Source organism: Mesocricetus auratus, unplaced genomic scaffold (assembly GCF_017639785.1).
Source record: "Mesocricetus auratus isolate SY011 unplaced genomic scaffold, BCM_Maur_2.0 Super-Scaffold_4256, whole genome shotgun sequence".
NCBI classification, from domain to species: domain Eukaryota; kingdom Metazoa; phylum Chordata; class Mammalia; order Rodentia; family Cricetidae; genus Mesocricetus; species Mesocricetus auratus.
The window spans coordinates 86888821-86912500 of NW_024429182.1; the positions used below are offsets into that span (position 1 = coordinate 86888821).

At 49.4% G+C, this 23680-nt stretch overlaps 1 protein-coding gene across 8 annotated transcripts in view; it reads right to left on the bottom strand.

Moving 5' to 3' along the window:
- Positions 1-22051, bottom strand: part of Mical2 (microtubule associated monooxygenase, calponin and LIM domain containing 2) — a 130031-nt gene extending 107980 nt beyond the window's left edge. For 5 of the 8 annotated variants that reach the window (XR_005881159.1, XM_040756246.1, XM_040756245.1 and 2 more), the window contains exons 1-2: positions 21893-22050; positions 12305-12382 (exon numbers count right to left, since the gene is read on the bottom strand). The gene's annotated coding sequence lies outside the window, so the exon portion shown is untranslated. Of the gene's footprint in view, positions 1-12304; positions 12383-21892 lie in introns of all 8 variants that reach the window. The other 3 variants (XM_040756243.1, XM_040756244.1, XM_040756242.1) reach the window with 3 other exon arrangements.
- Between the last annotated feature and the right edge of the window lie 1629 nt (positions 22052-23680).

The window sequence follows — 23680 nt, forward strand, 5'->3', positions numbered from 1 at the left end:
ACCTCTTCAGGAGCTAACACCCTACCTATCATCATCCCTATTACAATGCCCACAGCACTCAGGGCCAGTGCCAAACAAGGAACAGGCTAGCCTGCCTTGGCTACATTCTATCAGCCTGAGCTGTAGGCTTGGTACTGATGCCTCATGCCAGAAGTCAGAGCAGCCAGGGACTTCAACATATCTGGACTGAATCCCAAGGGAAGCTTCTAGGAGCAGTGCATAAGAGAGCTAAACATCCTGAATTTGGAAGTCTACTGCCAGTCTAACCAGAGTTTAAGAATCTGGTATCATTTCCTGCTCCCTAGAGCTCATGAGATCTATGAAGAAAAGTAGGGAAAGAGGGGCTCTTTGGGGGTCTACTTGAGTTACTTTCACAGTAGCAGGTGATGAACATAGCTGGGTCAGGGCAACATTAGTCAGAATCCCAGAGGTCTGGTAACACTGTGATCCAGCCACTCAAAAGACCAACCAATGCCTACATTCTGACCAATAGTCAAACATGCCCTATGTTATTACACACGATCAAAAGGTCCCAGTGTCCACTGCCACCATATCTTCATCTTCACAATAAAGGACTTGACGTAACTGGTGGTTTCCTCACCATTGTGCCTCTTCAGCTGTCCACAGACCCTGGCTTTAGAAACACAGGTGACTGGTTAATAGACTAGGCATGGAATTACCCATGGAATAGGCTTTGTTCTGGCTAGTTACGTTCTGCATTGGCGAATCCACTTGCCCTGGAAAGAGCTAGAACTATGTCATGTGCTTGAACCAAAGTCCCAACTAGCATTAACCACATGGATCCATGGTGGGGCAGCCCAAAACCAGGCCTGTACTTGTTTCTTGACACACAAAGCCTCCCTTTGTGATCAGTCAGATGAAGAAACATCATATCCCAGGAACTTGACATCATGTCAGGCAAAAGTCAAGAAGCAGAAATCTGGTCCCCTGTGTTCTTGACTTGGTGGTACATGTGTCCCTGTGGATCCCAAGAGCTTGCGAAGCCCAAGGGAGAACTCAGGGAATCTTCCTGTCTGATATTCTCCACATCTAGCTGCATGGAGTCAGAGGCTTCCCTGAGTACTCTATGAACTTAGACTGGGCCTGGGATGTTCCAGGCATTCAGGAAATAGCTGTTGACTAAAGGCTGGGGGTGTGGCTCAGTAAGAGAATTACTTACCTAGCCTGTGCAAGGCCTCGGTCCAATTCCCAAAACCATTAATAAAAATGGGTAGGCAATGAGTGAATATAGAACTTGGATATACCATATCACATGGGCTGGCTCAGGGATCATTTGGTGTGAGTTTATTTAGACACATCAAGGTAGGTTCAAACTTCAAATTAGCATGCAATGAGAGGACTCCACACCCCAGCTGGCTGGACAGAGGACAGAGGTTCAGATTTTGAGCCAAGTCTGGGATTTACCTCACTCAGGAGTCTCTGATTGAGCAAGAGAAATGTCTTCATCTAAAGGTTCTCCAGTCAACATCTCGGCTTTCGAGTCTGGTTCCTGTACTCTAACATAGTTAGTGGCCTTGGAAAAGTCACAAGCTGATGCCAGGGGCTGAGAATGGACCTCAGTTGGCATACTTTCCTGATAGACACTAAATTCTGGGTTCCATGCCCAGTGCTACGTAAAACCAGACATGGTGGTGCACACCTGTAATCCTAGCACTTAAGAGGTAGAGGTGATAGGCTCGAAAGTTCAAGGTCATCTTAGGCTATCTAGTAAGTTTGAGATCAGCCTGGAATCCATGAGTCCCTGTCTCAAAAAAATGCTTCTTTTATTTAAAATGGACCTAATTCTGGTAACCACCCAATAAGGACAGTTTGAAGATTAAATGAGATACTATGGTAAAAGACTTAGCCAAACACCAGCTCTCAGCATGTGCTTGGAAATGGCATAGCTGTTACTAACCATTAGAGTGAGTGGCAAGAGACATGTCTGGAGCCCTCTGCCTGACCTAGTCCTTCCAGAAGAGGGAGGGAGGAAGCATCCTTGGGCAAACTGTTTAACTTCCATGCTTCAGTTTCATGGCACATAAAACAGGGTCAACTTTATAGACTAACAGAGTTATACAAGCAAGAACCTTAGAATATTAGCCATCAGTCACCAAGAAAGCACAAGGAAAGACAGTGTTCTCCTATCTTCTCGTAAGAGACCCAACCCTGTCTCCCATTCCTCAGCCCAAGATGGAGGCACAAGACTCAAGCCTGAATATGCATACAGTCTGCTCTGAAAAGTCCCTGGACGTTTTGGCCCCCTAGGCCCAGCCACTCCTCAGGCTGGGTGAGGTAAGTTGAGAGCTGCCTGCACCTGGTGACCACTAAAAAGGGGACTATGGCAAAGGGAGGCTGGCAGCCCGCTGTTCTCCTTCCTGGGCCGATTCTTCAGAGCCTCGCCCTGGCACCTTCCGATATACTCCCTCTTTACATAAGCTCATTTGGGTTTGGCTCCTGTTCCTTAAATGGAGAATCCTGGTGAACAACAGCCCTGAACAGATGGCTGCTTTGTCACCTCCAAATCTGCCCAGGAAGAAGAGCCAGCTGTCCACTGTCATACCCAAGACAGCCAGGGCAAAGCAAACAAGAGCATCAAGGTGTCTGTAAGCAGCAGGGAGGGGAGACCACTGCAAGACCCTGGATCTGTACTCTTAGGGCACAGGAGGCTGCCAGAACCAAGACTGAGCAGCCTGATCCTGCAGTCCTTGGCAACAACCTGGCCTCAGACATTGCCACGATTGTTTGGAAAGTAGGAGAAAAATATAGAGCTAGGATTGATTCTCATTGACTTCAAAGTGGTACCCCATCCCTCAAAATTAAGATAACTATTTAATGTAGCTCTCTGGAGGAAGAGGGGAAAAAAGGAGAAAGAAAGATGAAAGGGGAGGGAAACGGCCTGTTGGAGTACTTGTCCCATTTTTACGGCCTTACCACACCTACACCATCATTCTGGGAATCGGGTGATCATTTGGGTCCTTTCCAGACAAGGGACAGAGGATCACAGAGATCAGTAACCAACTCACCCATCACATGGCTCATGCCTTGGCTTCCCCAGGTCTTGTCTTCTAATTCCCCAGCCTGGGCTCCCTCTTCACATGGGTCATTTCTGCCATCACTAATCCCTGAGCTCAGAATGGCCAAAGGACAATGGTGCTGTCCTGCTATTTACTCTCAGGGGCTGTCAGAAGACAGACAATAGAGGTAGCTTCAGGTACCCCAAATGTGTGTCTGTGTTTCTGTGATGCCTTCTCTCCACCTAAGAAGTTTGTTGTTGTTGTTTGCTTGCTTGCTTTAGTATTTTAAGGCTGGGTTTCTCTGTGTCACCCTGGAACTTGCTCTGTAGACCAGGCTAGGCTGGCCTTAAACTCACAAAGATCCACCTGCCTCTAGAGTGCTGGGATTAGGTGTGCACCATTGCCCGGCTCACCTAAGAGTTTTTTATCTTGGGAGATGGTGAATCAGTTAGTTGCTTCAGTGTTTGCCACCAAAGCATGAGGACCTGAGTTTGATCCCCAGCACCCACATTCAAAACCAGACATAGTGGTATGAATTTGCAATTCCAACACAGTGGAAGCAGGGACTGGCAGATCATTGGGGCTCACTGCCAGTCAGTCTCACTCACTTGGCCACTGAGAGACCATGTCTCCAAACACAAGGTGGATGACTCCTGAGGAATGGCCCCCAAGACTTCTGGGCTCCAACCCCAGGCACACACAAACACTCCTGAACACATGCACACACATACGTATGCACATACGCCTGCCCTTACACGGAAAGTTTTAATCTCCAAGAGTTCTATATGAGTCTCTGGAGGTTGCATGAGCTATGTGTTTTAAGCAGGTGTACCTGTCAGATTCCCATGGGGAGTCAGGTTTGTTTTTGCTTAGTTATCTGTCCCCAGGGAGTCTGCCTTAACAGGTAGAGACTGCGGTGCTCAGCTCGTGGTACTGAGCTCAACAAAGTTATCTTTAGATAGATTGACCCAAGCCTTTAAGTAGTCTCTAACTTCTCCCCAGAAAAGGAAGTTCTACTGTTATGTGAGTTTTTAAAGGGTTTTATTGGTTTGCTTTATTTGTTTTTTTTTTAGACAGGGTTTCTCTGTGTAGTTCTGGACATCCTAGAACTTGTTCTGGAGACAGGCTGTCCTTGAACTCAGAGATTCACCTGCTTCTGCCTCCTGGGTACTAGGACTAAAGGCGTACACCACCACCCAGTTTAGTTTTTCACATTTTTTTTAAATTGCCAAAAATAATAAAATCTCTGGCCTGACAGTAAAAAATGAAGAACCAAAACAGACTACCCCCACCTCTCCTGAAGCATTAGCCTCATAAGTAAGTCACCTGCTTACCAGTTCCCAGGAAGTCTAGCACCCATAGTGCACAGGGGTGGGAAAGGCCTGTCCAGACACAAACAACTCTTGGCACAGAAGAGTACATGGCCACAGGCAGAAGTGGAAGCTTCCAACACTTGCTGGAGAATGAAACTGGAAGCCATGGTCTGGCATGATACGAAAATCCTTCTGACCACGGTCATGGTAGGAGACAAGCACCGGGCAGGGTCTACACTGCACCTGTGTATAGAGGTGCTGGCAATAAGCCAAGCCTGGGGGTCATTACCTGCCAACACCCAGGGGACATGCACAGCCCACAGCCTACCTGGCACACAGAGGGAACAGTATAAGCTGCCCCCACCACAGGGATCCCTCAATTAAGTATTCCCATTCTTTTCCCTTTTTTTTCTTTTGTTTTCTCTCTGCCACCTATCAGTCAAAGAAACTGTCTTTTCTCGTGGCCTGATCTGGTTCACTCCTGGTGGCTGGTGAGAATTGTATGGTGATGGAGTGTAGCACTGCTTGGTGTTGGAGGAAGAAGTGGGGAAGTGTGGGCTGGGGCTCAGGAAGCAGAGGGAGCAGGAGGAAGGGTGCCAATGGAGAGACCAGACCTAAGTCACATCAGCTCTGAGTCAAGTGCCTCCTTTTTCCTGTGTGAGAGCTAAGTGTTGGCTGTTCCCTGCTGTGACCAGATTCCTGACAGAAGTGACAGTAGGAGGGAAGGATTTATTTTGGCTCACAGTTTAAAAGAAACAGTCCATTGTGTCGAGAAAGGCATGACAGCTGGGACTCCATCCGTGGCAGCAGGAGGTTGATACATGGCTTGCTACATCTTGGCAGATCAAGAAACAGGGATCTCTGCCAGAAGTGACTTTGGTCTCAAACCCTAAGTCCAAGTTTCTACTGCCTATGAGGCCTGCCAACTAGATCTCATGCCCAAAAGGTTGTCCAACGTCTCAGAACAGCACTACCTTCTGAGCACCAAGTGTTCAAACACACCAGCTCTCTGGGAGATGTATCATATGCAAACCGTAACAACTATGATGCTAGGATAAAAGCTGCCATATGCCATCCATTTCCAGTGAGGTTGGAGCTGAGAGTGCTGAGCTGAGAGCATCCCAGCCAGTGCTCCCAATGTGTGAGCAGTCATCACACACTCCCTTCATAGAGGACACGGAGGCCAAGGAAACGGAAGCATTTATACAAAGTCACAAACCTTCGGAGGAGCAGAGACAGAACACGTGCCCTGGCCAGGCACACTCCACTAGAGTCCCAGCCTCTGCTTGGCAGCCTGGGATATGGTGGATGCTCAAAACTTGTCCCTGGGAAAGAGTGCTCCACTCTGGAAGCTGCTAAGTTCTGAACCGGGGGCTGCTGGCTCCCACCACAGAGACAGATGGAGAATGGGTGGAAAGAGCCCATCTGAAGTAGGCAGGACTGGAACCAAGCCTGGGAGGGGGAGGATTGGGTAAGGGAAGTGTTGTAGAACCAAAGCAAAAAAATTAAATGGGCACGGATGGTGGCAGGGCTGTGAACGATAACAAAGCAGGCCAGCATGAAAGCTGAGGGACAGCGGGACCCACCTGGGATGGGGTTAGAAGGGATCTGAGCCTTTCTGTGGGCAGCAATTCCATTGGGACCCCTGTCACCCAGAGCCTGCTCCAGCACCCTCCAGCACCCGCTCCTTTGGTAAATTACGGAGGGTGTTCAGAGGCAAGAACACTTCAAAACCCAGTAATTTCTCTTCCCGTGGCGGGTGAAAATTCAACTCCATAGCAGATGTGTTTGAGCTTCCAGTCTGCTCTGCTCTGAAGACCTGCCAGGCATGGATTCTAGCCCAAGAAGAGAATCTAAAAGGTTGCTATTTGCATGTAAGAAGCCCCCAAGTCCCAGTATTCAAGATTGCCAGGGAGAAGAAGGGAGTGCTGTTTCAAGCCAAGCTGAAAGCATGGTGGGCTCCCCTCACTGCAGGGACTTCTTCAGGACACTTTCATTGAGCTGAACTTCCCTGTTCAGGGTCCCTGCCATAGCATCTTAGAAGTCCATGGTAAGGGCTGGCTTAGCAGCATTTTAGCTAACAGCATCATTACCCCAGGGAGGAAGCATCACCATTGTCTCTGCTTCAGTCTCCGTATCCTCTGGCCCTGGGCCTCACACTCACACTGTCCCTCCTCCTCGGTGAAGCCTGGGCACCTTCCTGCCACCTCCCACTTCAACTGTAAGGTTCCCCAAAGTATCTCCAGGCCCTACTGTTTGTACTCCAGCTGTGACCTCAGACCACAAAAGGGAAATGGGGATGGCCAATGATCAACTTAGACCAAGTTGTTAATGTGTTCTTGGCTTGAGAGTGACAGGGCCAGAGAGAAAAAAGGCAGAAGGCTAACTGATCTGCAAGGCTGTGCATTTTAATAACAGTGGCTATCATTGTTATTTTTGTTTTTATGAGATGGTATCTCACTCTGTAACTGAGACTGACCTAGAAGTCACTGTGTAGCTCCTGCAGGTTTTGAACACACAACAATATTACTGTATTGTGCTGGTATTACAGGTGTGCGCACCACACCTGGCTTCTTCTTGACTCCTCTGCTCATGAACATGTACAGTTCCATACTGCCTAGAGCCAAAGACCCCAATGGGGTAAGGAGCATCTGATGGGGACTCCAGATCCCTGTGGGATTCAGACACCCCTCCCTGGAGGTGGCTGATTTATAATAGCCACCTTCTCTCACTCAGCACACCCTTTTCCCTTCCTGCTTACGTTGTCTCCAGTGCTCCCCTTATCTTTCAGTGCTGACATTTTATTGTCCCTCTTTCCTCAGATAAGAGCTTCAGGAGCTGGGAGATAGGGTGCTGTTTTGTTATTGTTAATCACCTCCCAATCCCCCCACCCTCCCTGTGTTGTAAATCCAGAGCTTAGAGCAGTGACTGGTTTGTTCTAGAGAAGTGACCCCTAGGGTTGAACAACCCTTTCATGGGGTCACCTATCAGATATTTCCATTAGGATTCATAACAGCAGCAAAATTACAGTTATGAAGTAGCAACAAAATAATTTTGTGAGTGGGGTCACCATGAGGAACTGTATTAAAGGGTCGCTGTGTTAGGAAGGTTGAGAACCACCGCTCTAGAGGAATAGAGCCACATCTTGTAAATACCCATAGAAGACTGAATAGGCCTTAGAATGTCCAGGGAAAGCTGGGCATGTAGCTCAGTTGGTAGAATACTCCCCTAGTATGCATGAAGCAGACCCCAGGTACAGTGGTGTGCCTGTAATCCCAGCACTCAGAGGCAGAGGCAGAGGCAGGAGGATCCTTGGCTACATAGCCAAGTTCAAGACCAGCTTGAGCACATGCAACTTTTCTAAAACAAAACAAAATGAAAATGTCAAGGGAGAAGCCATCCTGGGGGAGCAATGGTAAAGTAGCATGCCTCCTGCCCTCCTGCTCCTCGGTGCTTTGGAGTTGCCCAGATTGGAATAGATTGAAACCAAACCCTGTCCACCTTTCCTTACTGGGCCCTAGGGGTCAATGGGCACCCTATTCCATCCCACACAGAAGACCCTCCTCATATGTTCAACGTCACCTACTCAGAGTATGCTTACTCCTACCAGCTCTCTCCCCTCCCTCCAGCATGCTCTCTGATCCCTCCCACTTGCCATCTGCACTTCGCCTACCCCTCGAGGTCCACAGCAAACATCACCACCACCTTCTCCCCTCCGAGGAAACTTTCCAGGTCTCCCCAGCCCACAGAGAACATTCCTCACACCAAGGTCTTCCCTCTTTCCCCTCTGTCATCTGGACCAGTCCTGAACTTCCTGGATGCTGAGCTGATGTTTCCCAATCCCCCACCGCCCTTGTTTACACACGTGAGTCTTGCTTTCCTGGCACTGTAAACTTTCTGGGAAGAGCTGCCAAGCCTGACGAATTCCAATGTCCCCATAGCACAGGGAGCAGGCACACAGTAGGTACGCTACACATTTCTCTGTTCACTTCCGGGTATAAGCAAGCCACCTTCTCAACAACCTCTCCCTGAACTGGCCCCTCCCACACCTTCCATCTCTCCCCAAGCCTGGCTGCTGCTTGCTTATCTGCACAAGCAGCTGTGGACCTGTGTCTTCAAAGGCTCCTGGCTAGGGCCTACCAAGTGGTTTGCTAAGCACCACAGGTCTGGAAAAGTTAAGTGTCTGGTTCCTCCTGGCAGACCAGGGGTTCAGAGTGCGATTCCCTCAGACACAGAAGCCTAACAGAGGAATCACCAGGGTGGAGGTGGCGGTGACTCACGGCAGAAACCCGCACTGGCTCAGCTTGCTAAGAAGAGAGCTCTCAGCAAACCCATGTTACAAGGAACGGTGGGAGCTCCAGTGACTTTTTCTCCTTTTTTTCTTTTTCAGACAGGATATTGCATTGTAGCCCAGGCTAGGCTGGCACTCACTCTGTAGCACAAGCTAGCTTTGAACTCCCAGGGCTCTTCCGACCTCAGTCCCCCTGAGTGCTGGGGTTACAGGTGTGAGTCACCAAACTCTGCTCTCCAGTTCTGTCCTGCAGGCAGACGAGTCAGGTGGAGTTGAGGAGGCCATGTCTCAAAGATGCTCTGTGTGGGGCCTAGGCTGGACAGTGGAGAACTGAATGGTCTTCCTACCTCCCTCTGCTAGGGCAGGGAGCTGGAGTAACTGCTGCATACCTGAGCAGCTAAGGCCCAGGTGAGCGGAAGTCAACAGAAGCCCGACTCAGACTTGGAAGCCACACTCTTTCCACACAGCTTCACCAACTCCAATTAGATAATTTTATACCCAGATTACCTGAGACTTTTGGGGGAGGGGGAACAGGAAATATACTCAAACCTAAAACCCTGGAAGCCCTCCCAAAACATCTTCCCTTCTCTTGGTCCCTAGCTAGTGTGTCAATCTAACAGGTAAGCCGTTTTGGGTTGCTTCCTAACAATGCTCTTCGTGCATTTGCAAGTCGAAATCCGAGTCCACTCCTTTAGCTGACAACCGGCTCCACATACTCCTGTGACCACTTTAGCCTTGTATGAGATGGACTTGCATTAGGGCAGGGGGAGAAATAATCTTCATGTGGAAAGCCTGTGAGACACAGAGACCTCAAGTGACAGGACTGAGGCAAGCGGCTGCCTCAGGGTGGAAGCCTCAAGCCAACTGCTGGCATGAATGCAACTGGTCCCCGAAAGCTGCTGGTCCTGATAGGTGGATGGACCCCAGTGGCTACTGACCAGAGCTGCCTGGCCTCTCCGAGACATTCATCTTCCGGAAGAGGGAGGCAGCTTCCATGGTAACAGGACTAGCCTAATTCCCTAGTTCCCACAGCAACGGCAGAGCCAGCTAGTGACCAGGACACAGGAAATGTGGAGGAAAAACAACCATTTCCTGTGAAGTTTGTGAGCCACAGAAGGGGAAGTTGGTACACAGGATCTGAGGATAACAGACTTCCTAACAGCTGGGGGAGAAAAGTGCTCCTAGACCTGGCTGGGGCTGAGACTCGGAAATGTGATTCTAGCCTCCAGACTGAGAAGAGGGAAAGAGAGAGGCAGACACAAGAACCTCCCCCGAGGTGACATGGGTCACTCAGATGAGATGGGAGCTTGGTTTAGGTGTATTGTTTTTCTTATTGTTGGTCATTGATTTTAGTTTTTCGCTGTTGGAGCCCTGAGCATGCTAGGGAAACACTCTACTACCTATCTATATCACAAGCCCTTTTGTTTTTAAAGGATCTCTAAACAGTTTTAATGAGTTCAAATCTTCTAGGCTAAAAAAGCTCTAGCCTAGAGCACTGCACACATCTGGAGAGGAGTGCTTACTGGCTTGGTGGCTTTTGTATCTGAGAGACAGCACCAGACCTGAAAGTGGTCCTGGAGCCCTGTGGGAACTTGAGGCATATGATGTCAGAGCAGGTCCCTGACTGTTGCAGGTCCTACCTGGTCACCAGTAGGCATCTTGTAATAGGTCAGAAAAGGGAAGAGATGGTCCAATAGGGCAACTGGAACCTGTGTTTGCAAAGCAAGCTGGCTAAAGTCTGAGGTCCCCTAAGGGGTGGTCTCTAACATCACTCCAGAGGCTCTCTGAGAACCCTGTGTACCTGGGTGTTGTGGTCACTACACGCACACCTGAAATGATTCTCAGAACAAGTCAGTATTTAAGGGCATGCATGCTCCCATCCCAGCATGCAAGACTTCAAATTCAAAACAGACTGAACTACGTATCAGGACCCTGTCTCAAGACAAACAAGACAAAGTCCAGATTTAAATAGTGGTAGGGCTCATAGGGTAAAGGCAACTGCTACCATGCCTGACAACCTGGATTCGATCCCTGGGACCCACACGGTAGAGAGGGAGGATAAACTCTTGCATGTTGTTATCCTCTGACCTCCATGTGTGGTCTGTGGTAGGCAGTCTCACCCCCATCCACACAGACAAATAAATAAAATGCAACCTAAAAAGAAATGACCAGCATGACTGTTCAATTCTCATTCAAGACAATCTTTTACAGACATGCTCACTACCTGATAAAGACAATGACTCAGCGGAGAGTTTTTGCAGGTGACTCTAGTCTGTGTCAAGCTGACAGCTAATGCTAACTAGGGCAGGTCCGAATGAGATGCTGAAGAGCTGGGCCCCAAGCATGAAGAAGATTCAGAAATGCTGTGACCAGTCTTATTCTCTTTTTGTTTGCACACAAGAGGAATATGAAATGAGTGAAGTGTGGTGATGCATGCCCTAGGGTACAGGTGGGAGGGTCAGGGTTAGTCTAGTCTACATAGCAAACGAGTTTGAGGAGTTTATATTACAGAGTTTGAGTTCCAGGACAGCCTGGACTACAGAATGAGATTCTTATTCTCAAAAACCTAAACAAGCAAAACTCAGGACTAATATAAAAATATTTGTCTAATGCCTAATAGAGTAATAAATATTTAAATGACAATGAATGGAATAAATGAAGTACCCAGTGGGATCAGAACTCTCCTCACCCCACAGTTCTGAGTCCAGTGGGATGCTGGCCTCAGAAGAAGGCAAGCCTCCTACATCTCTTCATTGCCTGTGATGGTGTCCCAACTGAGGTAGTCTTTAAAAGCCACTGCTTAAGGGCTAAAGTCACCTATGGAACAATATAATGGGAGGCTTGAGGGCAAGAGGAACTCTGACCCAGAAAAACAACTCCACTGGTATATCAGGTGCTGGTGGCTGGCTGTGCTGAGCCTGAGGTCCTATTTAATCTTCACATGCATCCTGTAAAGTAAATAATGTCACTAAACCTGACAGATTATCCAATTCTGACTGCGATAACCTGCCTCCAATAGACAGTACATCAAAGGTCTTGAACTGCAGATCAAATGTGCTGAGTGATCAACTGGTCATGGAGTAGCCAACCCGGGCTCCCATTAGGACAACTGATACAAGGAAAGAAAGGGGTGCTTGGAGGGAGAAGAGAAGTGGGAGAAGAGGAAAGAAATGGAGAGGAAGGAGAAGAGGAAAGGAGGTGGAGAGGGAGGGAGGGAGGGAGGAAGAGAAGAGAAGAGAAGAGAAGAGAAGAGAGGATTCCCTACCATACCCCAGCCTCAGCTCCCATGTGTACTCAACTCTTTCCACTTGTAGCTTGCAAGAGCAATTTATTCCATGACATAAGCCCATGGTGTCCACAAGACACACATGAGAGAGAGACAGGTGCCTGCAGCCCTGCTCAAATGTCAAAACCGTAAGCACAGTGAGTTGCCATGCCACCACCCACCAGCTTAATAGCAGCAGCAGGGGGATGTTGAGCACAGCCTTCACCTCCCTTTCCTGGCCAGGACACAGAGAGAAGGGAGACTTGTAAAGCTAGAGAGCCGGCAACATTGCAGAGGGGATGCTGGGCTCTGCAAGCTTCTGACTCCTACAGAAACCATTCTTCCTCAGGCTGCTCCTTTGGTGGAGGGCATCCCTGGGCTCTGACACCCCCCATGCAGCTTGGCTGCTTTGACTTACCTCAGGCAAGTAGGAACCTCCTGATCTGTTTCTGGGGTCAGTGCCCTCTATGTCTGCATTTTCTCCCCTAAAAATGACCTGGAAGAAGGGAATAAAGGGTGTAAGAGGGCTGCTCTACAGAATACAAGCTGTAGGAAAGGATGGATCAACTGTATTCTACAACCCTAGAGCTGGGGAGTTTCATAATGGGTCGCTGTACTTAGAAAGATGGGTTTGCTTATACAGACCCTGTAACCACAAAGGGGGCTACCAGGCAAAGCCCTGGGTGTGGAGGAAGCCTTGGAGCCTGGCCTTAACTGCTCCATTTCATTTTCTAGGGTACCTCTCAGTGTAAACAACAGTTTAGTCTTAGTTAGCATTCAATATTGGGAGGATGGTGCAGGCCTAAATTTACCTGGCCCAAGGATTAGGTGCCCTAGTCTTCTCTGGTGGCTTCCTCCTGCGTCTTGACTTTGCTCACATCCTGCACATGTCCACACCTCTGTGTGCTCTTGCCTCTGCTCATTTCTATCCAGGGCACCCTACTCATCTTCCAAGGAGCTTTGCAACCAACAAGCTGGCCCTACCCCTTCCACCTCCAAGAAGTCCTCTGGCTGGCACCCACTGTGTGCATTCCATACCCATTCCTGGTGTGCAGCAGCAGCAAGAAGCTGGTCCTGCATACCTCACTCTGGGCAATAGAAGAGCAATTGGATCTGGGCCCCAGCACAACAGCTGCACACTGCTGGGCACTAACAAGCCTGAGCCTACAGCTGTTGGTAGCCACCCCAGCACCTATTTATAGTCCTTTCTGCAGTTCTCCTCCACGACTCCCAACTGGCTCGTGTTGGTGTATTCGCTCAAGGTTCAGCTGATAGCCGATTTGAGACAACTCTCTACAGACAGTTGCCCTTCCCAGTTAAAATCTGGGTTTGTAAGCTGGGTGTAGAGGCACACATCTGTAATCCCAGTACCTTGGAGGCAAAGGCATGTGGATCTCTGTAAATTTTAGACCATCCTGGTCTATATAGTGAGTTCCAGGACAGCCCCGGCAACATAGGTGAGACCCTGTCTTGGAAACAAACCAACAATCTGGGTTTGTATCAGAGGCCAAGAAAACAAAGGTAGGAATTCAATCCTCAAGGCTCTGGAGATGTGTTCTGATATGGAAAGATCTCGAGGCCAAGGCTAGTCCACCCTACACAATACTGTCTTCCTTAAGTAAGGCTGGAGCTGGGTGAATGTTTGAAATCCCAGTAGTCAGGAGGCTTAGGCAGGAAGATTGCAAGCTAAGGCCAATTGTGCTACATGATAAAACCCTGCCTAAAAAAAAGAAAAATACATTGTCTGTGCCCCTTATTCTACACACATAAACTCAAGGCAGGAGTGGGAAATTTATGGCCGTGACATCAGAGGGCCCTTCCAACTTAACATCCCATGGCTCTGTGACTCATACTCTCTCTTCCTCCTCTGACACAGAGGTCAAAATCACCTAAAGCCACCCAGATCCCCTTTCCTGAGCACCTCAAGCCCCACCCAGTCCAAAGGGAAAGATAAAACTTCCAAGCTGCCAGCTAATCTCATGGCAGCCTCTGAGTGCCTGCTCAATCCTGCAGGTGGAAAGAGGGGGCGCAAGGGATGGTTGCTGTTGCTATGGATACAAAAATGCTCCTCTCATTCACACCATCTGTCTGAACCAGGAAAGTTGGTTGCCCTCACTCCCCTGGCCTACCTATCTAAGTGGTTACAACTGCATGCTAAATTTAAATGCTGCTCTGAAATCAGGACATATAAGGTCTCTCTGCCAGCATGTGAGGGGGTTCATAATGGGTAGAGCTGAAGCTGGAGAGCAATGACAAATTAGACTTGGAGGCAATCTAAGCTGTATTGTGCAGCCACCACAATTAGAGATCCAAAAGAAAGAAAGAAAGAAAGAAAGAAAGAAAGAAAGAAAGAAAGAAAGAAAGAAAGAAAGAAAGACAGCTCCTCTCTCCAGCTGAAGATGAAGTTTCAGCAATACACAGACATCTGCTAGGCGCTTGTGAAGAGAGGCAGCATAAACACCCCAGGGAGCAACCCTAAACAGGGAGCCCTCTCAGGAAGCTACTGCTCGCCAGGGAAGAAGGGACGGAAGTGAGGAGGAGGCTGTGGGGAGGAGGTGAAGGGCAGAGAAGGATGGGTGCTGGCAGGCTGGGTGGGATGGAAGTGGGTATCACAAGAGCAGGGAGAGGGGTGGGGGTGGGGGAATAGACAGGCAGACAGGAGCAGCTCAGTTTGCAGAAAAAAATGGAGAACTGGCTGACTCTGCCACGGCACCGGAGCTTGAGACCCCGAGTGGGACTTCCGGAGGAGGCCATTCATGATGCTCATTATGGAGATTGACCACTCTTTAGAAAAAAGGGACTATTGGAATCCATGCCTATGCAGGGCCCTCTGTAAATATTTCAATTTCACCTCCACATCAGTCTCTCGAGATAAATGTGGCCGCCTCTTCTTTGTAGGCTAAATGGTAGGGTTCACACACTTTCAAGGCCATATGGATAGGATTCAAACCCTGGTCCGTCTTAGCATGTTTCATTTGCCTGCTTGCTCGCTTTTGCCTCTATCACCGGCCTGGAGAACTTACTCCTCATGTTGCTCTCCGGGACCTGGATGCTCTGAGTCCCGCAGATCTAACACAAAGGAATTCTCACAGGGAGAGGCGGTTAAATGCATGGAGGGGGCAACAGCTAAGTTTGGACCAACTCATTGCTGAGTCTCTGGGGTCCTGTGGATCCTGTTTCTTCCCATTCTGGGTGCCCAACAGACAGAAGGACAAGCAGACTGTGGAGTGGGTGGGAGAATGTGCCCACCGCATGTGTACAGGAGACTTGGAACAGCAACCACCATAGTGAGAAGAGCCATGGGCGGAGGCTGAGAGAAGAAGGGGGCCTGCACCCTCACTAGTTCCCTTTGTACGGATGAGTGTTTTACCACCCATCGATGTGTGCATGCGGCGTGGTTCTCGGCAGCTGTGTGCCTGTGATGGTAAATACCACCTCGGTGTGTGTGGAGGTGAGAACCATGCATCTATACGTGTGTGTGTGTGTGTGTGTGTGTGTGTGTGTGTGTGTGTGTGTGTGTGTGTAGGGAGAGTACTATGTATCCATGTGTGTGAATGGGTGAATACAGTGTATTCATGTGTGCACAGGGAAGCACCAAGCATCCATGTGCCTGCGTTAGAATGAGTACTTACATGTGTGCCCTCCCTCCACTCTGCTTACCCTTTCCCATTTCCTTGACTGTCAGATACCCACTTCCTTCAGGAAGAAATTCTTGTCCATTACCATCTTTGTTTCCAAGTATTAAAAAATCCAGATGTCCCCACACATGGAGCTATCAACTCCATGAATACTGCACAGGGCACGTTAGGATGAATAGGCACCCAACACAGGAGTCAGCAGCCAGATTCCCCACAGACTTGGGTCTACTCTACTCCAGGAAGCAGCTCTCTTTAGTGACTAAAAGATCTGAGTGGTTCTTCTGCATGTACGCATGTACCTCGTCACCCGAACCTGCTCCTCATGCTCCTGCCTCCCAGAACCCCTGAGACCCAGATCCAGCCAGTGTTCACATGAGTGGCCAAGGCCAGCATTCAGAGGCTGTGAGCAAAGGGGTGTCTCTGCAGCTCAGCACACTGATATGAAGATGGCAAGGCCAGGACAGAGTGTTCTAGACACTCACTCCTGTTTCTGGCATGTGCTGAGCTTCTGGGCTGGGTGTATCTGAAATTTGGGCCTGAGAATATTCCATTAACCTGTGGCTCTAACAGTGCAGAGGCCAGCAACAACTGTTTAGCTCCTTGCTGCCCAGCTCCTGAAGTCAGTCAAAAGGACAGGAGCTCTGGATATACCTTGCTGCCTAGGAAAAGGCCAGCTGTAACATTTATATACCATGTAGTCAAGCTATAGGAGGAATTCTAGAGCCATAAGGTATCCAGGTAGCCACACAGAGATGAAGATTCAGAGAGGAAAGAACACAGTCCTGTGTAGGAGCATAAAGCCACGTATAGAACACACTAAGAACCTTGGGCTGTAGTTCCGTTGGGAATGTGCTCGCACCTTCACAGAAAACTCCCTGAGTGTGAATCCCAGCATTGTATAAATGGCCATGGTGCATACCTATAATCCCAACACTCAGGGACTATACAGAGGCAGGAGAATCATAAACTCAAGGTCATTGTCACATATATAATAAATTTGAGGTCAGCCTGGGCATAAAACCTCGTCTTTAAATTAAAATAACAAGTTTGGAGTGGTATCAAGGGCCTTTAATCTCAGTGCTTGGCAGAGGCAGGCAGATGTCTGTGAATGAGTCCATCCTGGTCTATATAGTTTCAAGTCAGACAGGGCTACATATTGAGACCTGTAAGAAACAAAACAAAACAAAAACCTAAAACCTGCAACATACCAAACATAGTATTTACTATTTAGACACAGTGGTCTGCATACTCACTGAGCCAGGGAATCTCTTCCCATGACTACAGCAATGCTCAGGTGTGCACACAGGGACAGAGCAAGAGAACGGAAGAAATCAGACCACATCTGGCACCGGGTACCACAAAAGGCTGTGGGCTGTGTGCTTGGGGCACAGGGATGATGATGATGATGATTCTTCAGCATCTGACAGAGAAGGGAGAATGCCAAAATCAGACTCATGGCAGCTGCCACCCTGCAAAGGCAGTTTATGACCAGAGGGGTCCTGTCACCATCACTCCTGCCAGCTTTAACATCGGTCACCTGCAGCAGGAGGATCAATTTTTTAGGGGCACCTTATCATCATGGATGTGTTCTACATCTGGAGGAGGTGCCCAGAAAAAAAGAGAAGCTAGTGTAGGGAGGATGGGGGTACCCTAGAGTGAGGTGCACACATGTCTGTCCTTCAAGATTTTCCGGAGGCAGCATGGAACAGTAGAGGCTGGAGCTTGGGCCTGCCTGCTCTTCCACCATCTCCAGTGGCCCAGTCTCCAGAATAACAAAATGAATCAAATATACAAACAATATTATGATCTAAGCAAATTTCAAAATCCCAGTAATTCAAAGGTGTTGTCAATACACATAGCTGGATCAATGCATGTGACAAGTCCAAGCTTATCTACAGGTACCCAAGCGGTTGAGGGCCTGGTTTCAAAGAAGTTATAATATGGAATTCCTATCATGAAAACGGTTTTTACTATATAAACTTGAGGGAGAAAAAAGAAAGTAAAGGGTGATGTCATGCCTAGCGGTCTATGCCTGCAATTCCAGATCTCTGGGAAGCTGAGACAGGAGGAGCTTAAGTTCAAAGCCTTCCTAGGCTTCAAAGCCTGCCTGGGCAACTTAGTAAGACTACCTCTCAAGATGAGAAACTTTAAAGAGGGCAGGAGGTATGGCTCAGTAGTCACATACTTGACTAACATGCATAAGAAGGCTCAGGCTTTGGTCTCCAGTATAAAACCCAACCAACCAAAGACCCTCAGAAGTAAATAAGAAAGGAAAAATAGCAACTCAAATACTGACATAACAGAAGTATTAAAATGTTGTTACATTTTCTGAAAGAAAAACAAAGATGAACTGTACGTAGTGGTACACATGCATAATCCCAGCACTGGGAAGTAGAAGCAGTGAAGATTAGGAGTTCAAGGCCATTATCAACTACATACTGAGTTCAAGTCCAGCCTGGGCTGCATAAGACTCTTTCTCCAAAAAGCTAAAAGAAAAAAAAAGCAAAACAAAAACAAACTAAGAAAACAAAAGCTGAACTCAATCTTCCCTGGGAAGGCTGTGGCAGAGAGGCCTTGACTAGGAGGAGAGGTACTGCTCAGAGGAAGAAGGGGGAGAAGATGCACCCTGCTTGCTACCTAGCATGTCAGTCACAACTTGGTCTTGACAGAACTGAACTCAAAGCTTGAAGAGAATGCCCTCAGCTGCCGTCAGCCATGTGTGATGTGCAGGGCCAGCTGCTGCCGAGGGCACACACGTGGCCATCTGGGCTCCACACCACAGACCAAAGTGGCGAGGGTGAGTGTTGCAAATAGTTCTGCTATTATTTCAGGATGCTTATGGGCTGACGCTCACTGCGGCAACAGCCACACAAGCGTGAGCAAGTCGTCATTCCAAACACGCACCACAGTCACAGGAGCCCCTGACAGCCCCCATTCAGAGTACACTCCTCGAGAGGATTGCTCTGCCACTGAGCAGATGCTCACCAAGTCTCTGCTGCATGGCCCCTGTGTGCAGGCCTTATTCCTGAGGATCCAGAGAGGGACAGAGTGGACTCCAGTTTCCAGAGCTTTGCTGTGATCCCAGGGGAGATGAGCTCTAGAGATTGGAGGTTAATTGCTCATGGAGAAGAGGGGACTGTCCACTGTTCCCAGCAGGCAGCAAGGCACTGGTGACCAAATACAGCTTATGCACAGATCCTCACTCCAGCAGACATTTGGAGAGGGCATTCCTGACGAGCAGACCTGTATGCCCATCTGGATGTGGACAGGCGACACTGTAAGATTACTACTGTTTTGTGAGGGGATTCTCTCTATACGTGAAATGTCTTGGGTTGTATAAAGGAAAAATGGCATAGACAATGGATCAGAAATCAGCTTTAAAATATTTTAGGAAAAAAAAATCCTGCTTGGGGGCGGGGGCAAGATGGCTCAGCAGGTCAAGGAGCTTGCCGCCAAGTCCGATGACCTGAGTTCAATCTCAGGGACCCACATAGTTGAAGCAGAGCACCACTACCCGGAATTGTACTCTCACTTCTTCATAGGAACTGTAGTATACATGCTCATATATGTACACACATATAGCAGATTAATAAATGGAAGTTTAAAACAAAAAAGAACTGAAAGAAAACTAAAAGAGAAAGTCATAAAATTAGCATAAGGTAGCATCTTTTTAATGGCTGGGGGGGCACTAGGGAAGGTGCAGGCTGGGCTCATTATGCCACTCTACATTTTTGTTTGTTTGGTTTTGATTTTTCAAGACAGGGTTTCTCTGTGTAGCTTTGTAGACCAAGCTGGCCTCAAACTCATAGAGATCCACCTTCCTCTGCCTCCCAAGTGCTGGGATTAAAGGAATGCATTACCACCAACTGGGTATACCACCTTATTTTTTCTGGAAATATGTATGTATGTATGTATGTATGCTTGGTTGGTTGGATTTGGGGTTTTGTTTGTTTTTGAGATAGCTGTGACTGACTTAGAACTCATATTTACTAGGTTGATCTCAAACTTGAAGCAATCCTCCTGTTTCAGCCACCTCGGGTCATGGGTCTATGATTCATACCCACTGCTCTTTGTTATTGAGACAAGGTCTTTCTGTGTAACTAGGACTATCCCCGAATTCACTATAAAGCCTAGACTGGCCTTGAATCCCTGGATTCTCTGCTTTGGCTTTCCTTGAAGTATTTTTTGACAGGTGACTGCTCTGCATGGTGGCAGATGCCCCAGTGAGACAGATGTAAAAGGAACACACAGCAAGGAGCCAGAACTGTGAGAACCAGCTGGGGCTTATGTGCCATTTCATAGCAGAGTGGAAAGACCCACTGACCTGTCATTAGGGAACTGGTCGGTACCAAGTCTCTGGAGTCCAGAGGGATTCCAAGGTTTCTCTGATTCCTGTGGTGTTTAATCTCCTTCCCAAACAACTGAAAGCTGGAACCATCATGAGACTTGGCAGTTTGATGGGGCCAGTAGAAAACTCTTTGAATCTCAGTTTTCTTAAATGTAAAATGGGCATAGGCCCAACTACTACAGAAGGCTAATGTGAGTTGCTCATGAGGTAAAGAATGAGCAGTCCCAGAATACAGCATCCTCTTCCAGGCTCTTTAAAAGACAGGGACTGTTAGCACTCTCTCTGCAGACTTCCTGGGTTAGCCATGTTCAGCCCCCTCCAGCCCAGCCAAGCCCTCCACCAGGAAGGCAGAACCTCTCCCTTCCTGTGGAGAGTAAGCAGAGTCAGGCCTAGGTTGGAAGGCAAACCCAGGTAGAGATGTAGGCATGGTGGAGAGAACAAAGACAGAGGTACACCCCCATCACAGGAGGGAAGGGTTAGGGCTGTTCTCTGCAGCTCCTAGGAATGGGACTGTTCAAACTGTGGGTTTCAATCACTCAGCAGCTAAAGAAGCATATTTCAAAACCTGCCCCACACCCACTGCAGAAAGAACAAGCCTAGAGTTCTTTCTAAGGATCAAAATTACTTCAATGAATACAGTTCTACTGGGAAAGCCAGCCCCAGAGAGGTGGCGGCACCACAGTCAGTCCCCCCATATCCCAGCTAACACTGCCAGAACCCCTCCATTGGAGGACACAGTGAGGGGCAGTTTGCAGGGCATCCTGCTGGCTGTCCTTTCAAGCACTTTGCAAACTACTCCTGCAATCCCCAGAATCTCCCAAAGGCACACGCACACAAAGCTTATTCCCACAGTCACCGGGCAAGCTGGTAGGAAGCAGGCACAGCGCCAGGAGCTCAGGCTTTTGGGAGAGTAACCACCGGGACCCAACCTGTGCCCTCTTCCATGCGTCTGAAGAAGGCAACCCTGATTGCCTTTGAAATCTCTGGGAAATAAACAAGGAATGTCCTGGTGGCCCACCTGTTAGGTCCACTGCCTTCGCGTTGGTGACTAGTGTGCAGAGGACACAGGTGCCAGGGAACTCAGGGACGCGAAATGCGGAAGGCCAACTAGCCTCTGGCTCTTTCCCCTCCGGGTCTGTCCATAAAGGGACTGGCTACTTACTGACTTTATCCTCCCACTAAACCACTTAAGACATAGTGGGCAGCCAAGTGGCCTTGCAAACGAGAGCTCTTTCCACTTTAGAAACCCAGGCCCAGAATAAACAATGTGGAAGGAGACACGAGAGCACTCTGGTTTCAACACGCCTCTTCCCCGTCCGGTAAAGGCCCTTCCCAGCTGTGCCGGTGAGGGTGCGGTTGAGACTGAGGCTGGCCTGGGATAAATTAACCCCGCCCTCTCCAGACAGCTGCTGCTGGGGCAGACTGCAAGGGAGACCCCAGCCATTGGCCAGCCAGCGACAGGGCAGGACCCAAGGATGAGGTGCTCCTGGACGGGGGATGAGCACAGGCTGTCAGGGGTCGCAGGATATAGAAGGAACAGCAGCGCGGTCCCTGGAAGCGCCGCCACCGGCCAAGTAACTAGCCCGGGTCTCAGCCCGCCGCTGGCCAGGCCACTGACATTTGGCCCAACTTAACTTCCTGTTATCAAGGAGGAGGGGAGAAGAAGGGAGGCAGAAAAAGATAATAAAATAAAAAGAAGGCGCTCAGTGAGAGGATAGGAAAGATACGGGAACCCAGATTGTGTGGAGCAAAGTTTGGGGAAGGTCCCCTGAGCGATGACAGGCGACCCTGCTGCCGAAGGGCGCCCACTCTGCGCTGGTGTGTTGGGTTTCTGAGGTTAAAATGGCAGTTTTGATTGGTGGAGAGCCCACGGCGCGCCTGGCAGGTGGGTATGAGATCGCGGACGCGACTGCCGCACCTGACCCTCAGGGGCGCCCGATAGGGCGCAGAGTCCAGCCAGGGCTGGCACGGTCCCCACCCGCTCCCGCGCACCACGGAGCCCACTCCCGCTCCGTCTTACCGAAGGTCTCGCGGGCGTCTGGGCCTCGGTTCAGCGCCTGTCTTGGTCTCCGGCTGCGGGCGCAGCGATCCGGGACCCTGCGGGCCGCCTGCCGAGCCCGGAGTGAGCGAGGCGGCCCGGCACAGGCTGAGCCGGCCGGGTGCCTGCGGTTCTGCGAGCTGCGGAGGACACGGTTGGGGCACGCCCCCATCGGAGGTTGGGCCAATGACAGGGCGGCTGAAGACGAGGCTCCGCCCCAGACCTGAAACGCAGGGCCAATGATCACGCAGCGCGGAACCCACCCCAGCGCCCTCCCAGTCAGTCCTGAGCTGGGGAAGGCTACTAGTGCTGCAGACGCGGACGCACGTGGGCTGAAGCCCTGCCCCAGTCCCGGGAGTGGTGGGTCGTTCCCACCCTGGCCACAGGTCAGAGACCCAGCCCTAGGCTTCTGCGAGGTGAACATCCGGCCTTGGTGTTCTGATGTCGAGGGAGAGGCACGGGCTGGGCCTCACGATGCTCGGCCTAGGCAGCTGGAAAGCCAGCCTCACTGTCTGCTTTTGGACTGATGCGAGCAGCTAAGGACTTCTAGGACTGTCTGACCCTCTTGAGCCCTCATTCCTTGATTTGCTGAGTGCATTCTTCTTTGCTTAGGTCCTGCCTTGAACTGGCCCTGCTTTGGCTAAAGCTGTGGGAAAGGGGGTGATGACGCAGACCATCTTCGTTATCGGGTCCATTGCATCTTTTCTTTCTTGGATGTCGAATGGCTGACCTCTGCTCTGCTCGCTTTCCTGAGTGGCCATGTTCCTCATCATTTCAGAGAAAATTATGAATGAGTGGTTCAGGGCTGGGAGTCCTGCGAAATCTGTGTAGTCGCTGTGACAGCAGAGACCAGGCAAATCGGTTTCAAGTGGGCAAGTTCCAGAGCCGACTCTCCCCTGAGGCCCAGAGCCCATCACCCAGCTTGGCCCAGTACAGCATCCATAAAATGTTCTTGGAACCGAGCTCACCCAAGGGGAGGAAAGCAGGCAGACTTGGGAGGTAAAAGCAAACATTACCATGACTCCAGGCTGCTGGAATTCCCTGGGTACCCTGGGTACCACCCTCTAGAGAGGCATGCCCCTTGGCCAGGCAAGTGCAGGCAACAATTCCCCCCCGCCTGCCCCCAAACCTGGGTCCCATTTGTCTATAGTCTTTGCTGTGTGTTCTTCCCTCAAACCCTTGAAACTTCTAAAGGTTTGTCACTTAGCATCCTCAGAACTCAATTCACTTCTGTGAGTTTTATCCCCAGCACTGACCCTACTCAGTTTGCACAACTCACTCATTGCTGAGAGGGGCAGGCAGATCTCAAACTCACAGCTGTCTTGTCTCTCAGCTTCTCAAATCCCAGAACTGCATGCTGGGCATATTGCTGGGCTAGCTGCTCAAAAATAAGAGTTTACTGATACTCCCTCTCTTCTGCTGTACGCAAGCCTTTATCTCATGGGGCTCTGCTGAGAAAGACTCTTACTAGGTAGGTGTGCTGAACTGAGTTTTAACTCAGAAATAGGGCAAGCTGGGCATTGATGGGGATGCCTGTAGAGCAGCGGTTCTCAACCTGTGGGCCACGACCACCACAAAACACACATTTCTAATGGTCTTAGGAATTGAGCCATCACTCAGTAGCAGAATTACAGTTATGAAGTAGCAACGAAAATAATTTTATGGTTGGGGGTATATATAACTGCTTCAAGGAAAGCATTATGCCATGTTAGGGAGAAACAATATCTATCTCCTTTCTTAACAGATGAATGAATGATGTAGCAGCCCCAC